Below are 8,937 nucleotides of genomic sequence, written 5' to 3'. Positions count from 1 at the left end.
CAAAAAGAGCTCGAATGTTGTCCTTAACACAGAGCTTTTGCACTAGAAGTGCACAGATTAGAATTGATATTTTGTTGAGCTCAGAGATCATAATTTATAAAAAGTTTATACAAGTCCTGGAGTTTGTGCCCACTATGTTTAGTTGATAGTTGCTTCGTCCTACCCTGCGACCTAGTTCCAGTAGCATGTTTTAGAGATTTATAATTATTACACTCAGTTTGTTAGAGAAAAAATAAAAAATAAAGCTTTTCAGTCTTTCCTGTCCCTCTTATCTTTTCAATCAGTTACCTCACTTTTAAAGAATGTTCAGTATTCACTAAATATTAAAAAAACCCACCTTTCTAGTATTTCAACTAGTGAGCTTCCTCTATATAGTTTGCAACTTCTCTACAGTGAAGTCTAAAATTTCCAGAGGGGCTGATAAAACTCCTGACCCAGAAGTAGACCCAGACGTAGGCCCAGGTGGGGAAAATCCTAAACAATGTGGAGAATGGGAGGATATGGACCAAACCCTAAATGAATTTTCTAACGCTATCGCTGAAAATTTTCCATGTAAACACATTCAGAACCTAACTGAAATAAAAAATACTTAAAAAATACCAGAATTATTTTTAAAAATCCTACAATAAATTGAGTCCTAGCATATCCTTATCACACAGTGGTAAATACAGAAAAGCAGCAGATAGAGGCAGGGGGGCAGGGAGATAAATCAGCAGCTACCCCAGTCACTCAGACAGCAGCTGAACCAGACAATAAGCCTAAAACAGCAGCTGAACCAGACAGTGAGTCTAAGACACTGGCAGTCGCCCCAGAAAAGAAGGGCACATACAAAACAAATCAACCAGTAAACAAAAATGCAAGCAAAAACCCCTCAATGCCTCCCAACAGCACCCAATCAGAAGCCCAACCACCTAACACCTTATAGAATGCCAAAGCAACTTCCGCCTGATCAGAAGATGAACAAATAACACAAAATCAAATGCACAACCAACTAGCACAAAGACAAAAGCACAACCAGCTAACACAAAATCAATAGGCCAACCAACTAGCACAACATCAGGAGCTCAATCCACTAACATACAATCAAAAGCACAACCATCTGGCACAAAATCAAAAACCACTATTAAATCTTTTTCCCTGAAAGATCTTCAAAGCCTAAAAAAAGTTACACTTGATGACCAGGTGAATCTATAATTAGTTAGTTAATCCATCTTTGAAATGCTGCAAGCAAAGCTACAATTCTAGACAGCACTGAGGCAAAGCATTTAAAATCCCTGTCACATAATCCAGTTATCGACCAAAAAATAATGAGGGAGGCCACCCCTTGCAATCTCTGGGAACAGATCCTAGAAAGCGTGGCACAAAAATATCTGCGTGCAGACAATCTCTATATACAGCAAACCTAATAAAAACCATAAAACAAAAAATTTAATGCTTAAATAAAAATAGCAATAGCAGAGATTGTCTTCTCAAAAACCTTAAACACTAATAACCCAAATTTGGTACCATGTACACTTGTGATGTGGCAAAAACTTGTACAACTTAAGACACAAAAATACTCTTCTGCTTTAGCAGTAATAAAGCAAAATAATACAAAACCCCTTCGTACTAAATATAGCAAAGAAACTACAAGCCCATGCAGATGCTGTGCATAGTCTGTACTCTCTTCTGCGTAATTGTAAAAAAACCATAAAAAGTAAAATAAAATAATCTACTGATGATCTGACACAACAGCAGCAAAACTCAAAAAAAGAGTTCCACTAAAAATTAATTAACTCCAGTTATCCAGGAAAAGAAAGATAACCAAACTTAAAGAGACCCTACCTCTAGCCAAGTAAAAGCTAAAAGAACTGTGTTTTTTAACTATGTGAATTCATTAGCCTGGCACATTAGAACCACAAAAAATAAAAACCTAAGTTAATACTAATGCACAGTGCACAATACTCCCATCAAAACATGTGTAAGAAGAATATTTTTCTATTGCTAGTGTTACAAAAATATCACAAATTTTGCTTTAATAAAAAACTAATATTAGTCTAAATGAAAATAAATTGTGACTAGCCCAAATACCCCATGCATTTTGAGCATAATCTTCTTCCAAAATAAATATTTCAAAAACTCCAAAAAAATCAGAAAAGCATTTAAAATAACAACTGTAAAAACAACAAGGATACAGCAATTGAACACCTTGCCTGAACTATCAAAACACCCATCTGCTGTAAGACTTCTGAAGGGGGAAAAACAACAAGTACCAATTGCCAGTTCAACAGTGCATCGCTGACAGTACAGAACAACTCAAAACGCTGTAATTCCCATCAACAAAATAATCCGTAAGCTAAAAAGCCAAGAAGTGGTCAACAAAACCCACTCACCCTTCAACAGCCCCATCTAGCCTGTGTGCAAATCTGAAAAAAAATAAAAACCAACTGTAGACTATTGGGCCTTAAATAAAGTAACTCCAGCACTGAATGCTATTGGAAAAGATGGGAGACATGTCTCATGCTGTCATGGTCAACAAAGTCTCGCCTTTATTGTTCAACCAGCCGTTTTTTATACACACAATAATTAGCTCATGCATATTGCAAAATCTAAGCTCAGGATTGGGTCTAACACTAATGCTTTGTTTTCTATTGCTAGCCTTGCAATTCCAAGTTCCCATCTCGTTAATTTTCTTTACTGCATACCAACTATTCTCAACAACCCAGCTGGTATCTCTGCACCTGTGTTTCAAGGGCACTGTTGGCCCTGCTTCAGTCACGTACGCCTAGTTTCTCACACAGAGACTAGCTGAGTCTGGCTGCTATGTCCTTTCTCACGCAGCCATACCTCAGGCAGGCTTCCCACATTTCCCCCGTTTTCTTTTTGTGCTAACAAAAGCTGTTTCCCACCACCATCAATCATATTCATAAGCATGCGTTGCAAGCATTTTATAAAACATGGCAAAAGCAATAAGATAGCTACAATAACAATTAGCAAGATTATTTCATGTTGCAGCAATGAAGTTACCCAAGGGCCAAAACCGAGTGCTTTCAACCAATCATCAAGTCCAAAGCCTGTGGATTTCTGTAGATGTGTGGTTAGTTCTTGCAACTTAGAAAGCTGAGCATGGATAGAGACTGAGTGATCAGACAAGTTCATGCAGCACATCCCTTCAAACTCTTCGCATCCATGTCCTTGAGCCAGCAGCAGGAAGTCAATAGCTGCTCTGTTTTGGAGGGACGCATGCCGCACTGAATCCACATCGATCAGCAGGTTCATCCGGTGATCGTATCTGCAGCTGGGCTGGGCTGAAGCAGGTCTGCAGGAAGGGGAGATGTGGTCTGAGTAGAAGACCCAGCCTCAGTTGAGGATTCCTGATGTAAGTCGGCTCCAGTTTGAGGCCGCTGCGCCGGTCTCGTGCTCCGAGCTGGTATCCACTCTGGTCCTTGTGGTAGGACCGTCCACTCGAATCTTTTGTCTGGTTCCCCTCTGTTTATGGCTGGCAGCGTGAAAGCAAAACGCTTCGTATCATTTGGATGTAGAGCAATAGTAAAGAAACAGTCCTTTAAGTCAATAATTAAAAGGGGCCAGTCTTCTGGTATTAGGGCAGGGTTGGGTAAGCCAGGTTGCAAGGCCCCCATGGGTTCCATTTGGTCATTAATGGCACGCAGGTCATGTAGCAAGCGATACTTTCCTGATTTCTTTTTGATAACAAAAATGGGGCTATTCCAAGGACTAGTAGACAGCTTAAGGTGTCCCTGCTGTAACTGTTCCCGCACCAGCTGGTGTGCTTGTATGAGACTCTCCCTTTTTAACGGCCACTGTTTAACCATCACCGGATCAGCTGTTTTCCAGACAAGTGGTATTGGGAAAGTCCAAGCAGTGGCCATTAGCCCAAAGGGTGCTCATTTGTGAGGACGAGACCCATTTGGGAAAGGATGTCCCGTCCTACTAGGCACTGGACGGTAGGTGGCAGCATTGTCACAGAAAAAATAGCTTGCAGAGTTTTTCCATCCATAGTTACCACAAGCGTAGGTGTTTTACTGGCTAACGTTATGCCGCCTATACCTGTGACTGTCGTTGAGGAGGCTAGTAAGGGCCAGTTCTGTGGCCAGTAGTCCGGAGAAATTATACTTGAGTCCGCGCCCGTATCCAACAGTCCAGTTAACTCCACAGTCTTATCCTTAAATCGTAGCTGCAGCTGTCTTTTAGGCCGGGACAAAAGATCCACGGTTAACAAGACAAGTCTTCTGGTGCTCTCGAAACCCTTTTTCCCCCGCGGTGTTGGTTGAATCGGGGGGAGGGCTTTCGCGAGTTGTGGTAGGGGCACCACTTGAGCCAATCTCTGACCCTTGGCGATTTTTAAAGGTGGAAAAGGGGTATGTACCATGACCATGATTTCTCCGCTGTAATCAGCATCCAGCAACCCAGGCAGGATAAATAGTCCGGATATCGAAGCTGATGATCTGCCTAATATCAGTCCGCCGACTTGATTGCCTTCTATGATTATAGGTCCAAAGATTCCCGTAGGAACAGTCTGTGGGTGAGGTGTCATCAGCGTGACCTCTACTGCGGCTGCCAGGTCCAGACCGAGGCTCCCGGCTGTGGCTGGTCGGAGCTGTTGGATGGCATTGCAGCTGCTACTTGTATCCCGGCGCGGCTGCTGCTCGCGCTGTGTCTCGCGTTTCCCTGCTTACGGCGGCATGTAGCAGTATTGTGGGTGTTAGATTGACAGTTAATACACCAGACACCCTTAACCTGGCACTCCTTCCTGATGTGACCGGACTTTCCACAGCGGAAGCACTTCATGCGAGAGCCGACCTGACCGGTGCGGTTACAAGCCATACCGGCCGCTGCAGTTTGGAGAGGTGCAAGGGCAGCCATGACCTGATTCTGTGATGTTTTTTGCCTGTTCCTGGAGCCCTAAACCTAATTGCTTAATTGCCTCCACTAAAAATGCCTGAGAGCCAGATGGCATGCCGGCAGCCTTTTCAAGCAACAAGGGAACGGTCCAGTCTCCATTCATAGTATTTATTAATGAGTGAGTCTGTGCGTTCCCATTCTGTAATATACACTGCTTCAGTAATGCCCCTTTCATAAACTCTTGCACCCCCGCTTTATCTATAGCCTCGGCCACCTTATCTACAAACGAACCCAGCGACTCTTCCCTACTTTGTTTAATGCCCATGTATATAGGCGTTCCCCCAGGATCTTTTATCTTATTCATAGCCCTACGCGCTACCTCCATTGCCTCACGGACTTTATTGGGGCCCATTAACACCTGAGCTTCTAGTCTAAGGAATGCGCCGAGACCTAATAGCTCATCTATTGTTATTCCGTGCAAAGGATCACCCGGTCCTCTTTGTACCGCCACAGATGCCTGACCCTCTGCCTGCCAATGCGCACCAAACAACATAACCTGATGCTGTGAATAGATCAATCTAGCTATACCCCTAATATCCCCAGGCAGAAGCAAATGCGCATTAAAAAGATATTCAAGCATCTGCTTTGCCGGCTCACTGTTCACATCGTATTGTGCCACTGTAGTACGCAATTGTGCTAACAGCTTCCAGTCAAGCGCGCTCAGATTTGCCGTCAGACCTCCAGCTGCGTTTGGGGTAAACACCACCGGACACGCCAGGCATTGAGAGGCAACCTCCAGCAACCCTTTGTCCCCACTTTCCGCACCTTGGCGGGCCAGCGATACCCATAACTCACGCCGCTGCCTTGCCAGGGCCTCCGCTAGGTCGGATTCCGCCCCAGGGATAGGCTCCTGACTGCGGGGGGTAGGCAGATGGCTTGAAGCACCGGCAGGGACAGGGGTGCGCTCAGGGGAGTGCTCGTAGCTCTCGTCTAGGGGAGGTGCCGATGGCGCGGCTCCAGCAGGGGCCGGTGGAGCAGGCAAGGTAACCGTGGTGAAGGCAGGAGGGTTGGGGGTATTAGGATGTTGCCGCGAGGAGTCATAGGCATAATTACGTTCCTGAGCGGCTTTGACTTCTTTTGCAGCTCTTTTTTCTGCCTGCATTAATAACAGCTCATTGTGCACCACCCGCCAGAGCTTTCCAATCTTTTTAACTGGTTTATCATCCTCCAAGGTCAACTCCCACAACCTATCTCCGAACTTTCTCCATTCCGACAACTCATGCACTGTGTGGGGATTAGTAAAAAACCCATAAGACTCCCCGTGTCTCAAAAGTGAAGGTAATTCTTTATCCAGGTCGATACCCTGTATCCGCCTCTGCCTTAAGCAGGCGGTAAATAACTCATATGCCGCTTGCCTATCCATACTCACGTCAGCGCTGTTGCAACTCTCCAAAAGGCTGTCGGCGGCACGTATCGGCTGAGCTCGTCGTTACGATCACTCAGGGTCGGGGCTTCCTCGCTTATCGCCCTTATACCATTCTGGTTGCCGCAGAATCCGAACCCATCATCTTTTCTCAACTCCTGCAGGGAGGGACGCAGCGTATCACGTCGAGGGGTCACCAGATATTGGAAAAGATGGGAGACATGTCTCATGCTGTCATGGTCAACAAAGTCTCGCCTTTATTGTTCAACCAGCCGTTTTTTATACACACAATAATTAGCTCATGCATATTGCAAAATCTAAGCTCAGGATTGGGTCTAACACTAATGCTTTGTTTTCTATTGCTAGCCTTGCAATTCCAAGTTCCCATCTCGTTAATTTTCTTTACTGCATACCAACTATTCTCAACAACCCAGCTGGTATCTCTGCACCTGTGTTTCAAGGGCACTGTTGGCCCTGCTTCAGTCACGTACGCCTAGTTTCTCACACAGAGACTAGCTGAGTCTGGCTGCTATGTCCTTTCTCACGCAGCCATACCTCAGGCAGGCTTCCCACAGAATGCTGCTGTTCCAGACATGGTAAAACTCCAACAGAAGCTCAAGTCCAAAACAGCAAAGTAGTATGCCACTATTAACATTGCCAATGCATTTTTCTCCATTCCTCTGGCAGCAAAATGCAGGCCTCAGTTTGCCTTCATGTAAAGGGGTGTGCAGTACTCTTAAAACCAACTGCCTAAAAAATAAAAGCACAGTCCTACCATCTACCACAAACTGATCCAAACTGCACTAAAAAAAATATAAAACTCTGAAACATCTGCAGTGTATTAATAATATCATTATATAAAAAAACACTGCAGCTAAGTATTTGAAAAAAAAATCATCCAGATTCTCCTAAATACTAGTTTTGCTATCAAAAAAAAAACCAAAGTTAAATAACCTGCTCAAAAAATCCAGTTTCTAAAACTTCAGTAATAAAATGGACAGCCTCAAATTCCCACAAACCTCCTCAACAAAATCACATCAATGTCTCCACCAACAAACAAACAGACAAAAAAAAAAACAAAAAACAAACCACAAGCTTTCTTAAGCACCATAAACTTTTAAAAAATACCCATTCCTAAGTACAACCAAATTGTAAACCCTCTCTACCTGGTTACCCACAAAAAAAACACTTCCCAGAAAAACCCTTAACAGCAACACGCCTTTGCCCAAAGCAAACAAAAACTTGCTCACACCACAGCCCTTAGCCCAATCAAAACAAACCCAAATGTAAAAAACATACTCTACTCCACAGCCGGGAGCCAGAGTCTGCCCTAAAACCTTGAACAAAAAATGCCTGGGGAGGCTCAAAGCCAGCCACTAAAATTCTGAAATCAAAACTACAAAAAGTATAAACCCAACCACACTCCAACAGGGAGGGAAATTTTAGCAGCCTATAAAAAATCCAAACTGCTTCAAAAATAATGAACACTAAAACACAATTCCTCCTAGCACCCCAACTACCGGTGCTAAAGTAAATATTTAAAGCAAATTTCCCTCTACCCATCATACCACCAATGCCACATAAAGTAAATAAATTACGCTCATCACACAGCACACCCATATTAAAAGACTAAATCACCCTGAAATTGTAAAAATAATTACAAATAAACCTAAAAGCAAAACCTTTAGTCATATAAATTAAAAAAATCAAAACCAAATAACACGTACTAAAAAACTCCTCCGTACAACCAACTACCAGCAAAAAAACCACACTACTCCCTTTTCACTGACATTTCCTGTCACATCATAAAAATAAACCAAAAGTAAGAAAAGCTGTTTAAAATCCCACACAACAAATGGCAGAAGCTACTAAAAAAACCAAAAAAAACCAAAACATAAAGCCAACTTACTAAGCTCAAAGCTGTTCAATTAATCCTAAACCCTAAAATTAAAAAGTAGCCAAAGCTGTACCTCTAAACTAATTCATAAATAGTAGCCAATACTCTATAAAAATAATTCAAAAGGAAAAAAAAACACCAACTGGCAGCATAAAAGAACCCAATCTAAGGTGCTAATAAATAAAAAACATTGCTACCATAATTAAAAAACTACAATAAAAGTCCACCATATACGTACCTATATCCCCAAAAATAAAACTAATAGAAAGCACCAAAACAACAAACAAATAAATCAAACTACAAAAAATTAAAATATCAAAACCAAATTTAAATTAGCAACACAAAAAACTTAATCCTAACTCAAGAAGTTCACGATGCCTCAAAGCGTCAAAGCAAAAATACCACCTATAAATGAACACAAAACCAAAAAATAAATCTAACCATAAACAGTATTTCTCAAGTTATGCATAACTATAACACATGTACTACAATCAAACAAGCCAAGCAAATAAAGCCCCTATAGTATAGCAAAAAAAAAAAAAAAATTAAATATAAGTATAAAAAACTGTAGCAAATTGATTACATTACACTGCCCCAAACACAGCAAAATTAACACTGTGTACTCACAATGATAAAAACCACAGCAAAATAACTAAAAACCTTTCCTGTACCTCATGCTACAGCCCGTAACACCATTCTAAGCCTTAAAAAACAAATACTTTAAAAACACAATGCCCCTAAAAAATTTAATCAAACAATAAAACTCATTTCAAAA

At 42.0% G+C, this 8,937-nt stretch overlaps 1 long non-coding RNA gene across 1 annotated transcript; it reads left to right on the top strand.

Moving 5' to 3' along the window:
* Nucleotides 1–1,024: 1,024 nt before the first annotated feature.
* On the top strand, nucleotides 1,025–7,209 carry LOC136374745 (uncharacterized). The gene is made up of 2 exons (XR_010745968.1): nucleotides 1,025–2,452; nucleotides 6,826–7,209. It is a non-coding gene; the product is annotated as an uncharacterized lncRNA (long non-coding RNA).
* The last annotated feature ends 1,728 nt before the right edge of the window (nucleotides 7,210–8,937 follow it).

The sequence above is a fragment of the Sylvia atricapilla genome, unplaced genomic scaffold (genome assembly GCF_009819655.1).
Source record: "Sylvia atricapilla isolate bSylAtr1 unplaced genomic scaffold, bSylAtr1.pri scaffold_118_arrow_ctg1, whole genome shotgun sequence".
Classification (NCBI taxonomy): domain Eukaryota; kingdom Metazoa; phylum Chordata; class Aves; order Passeriformes; family Sylviidae; genus Sylvia; species Sylvia atricapilla.
Note: the sequence above shows the minus strand (reverse complement) of the source record. Positions and strands in the feature narration are given on the sequence as shown.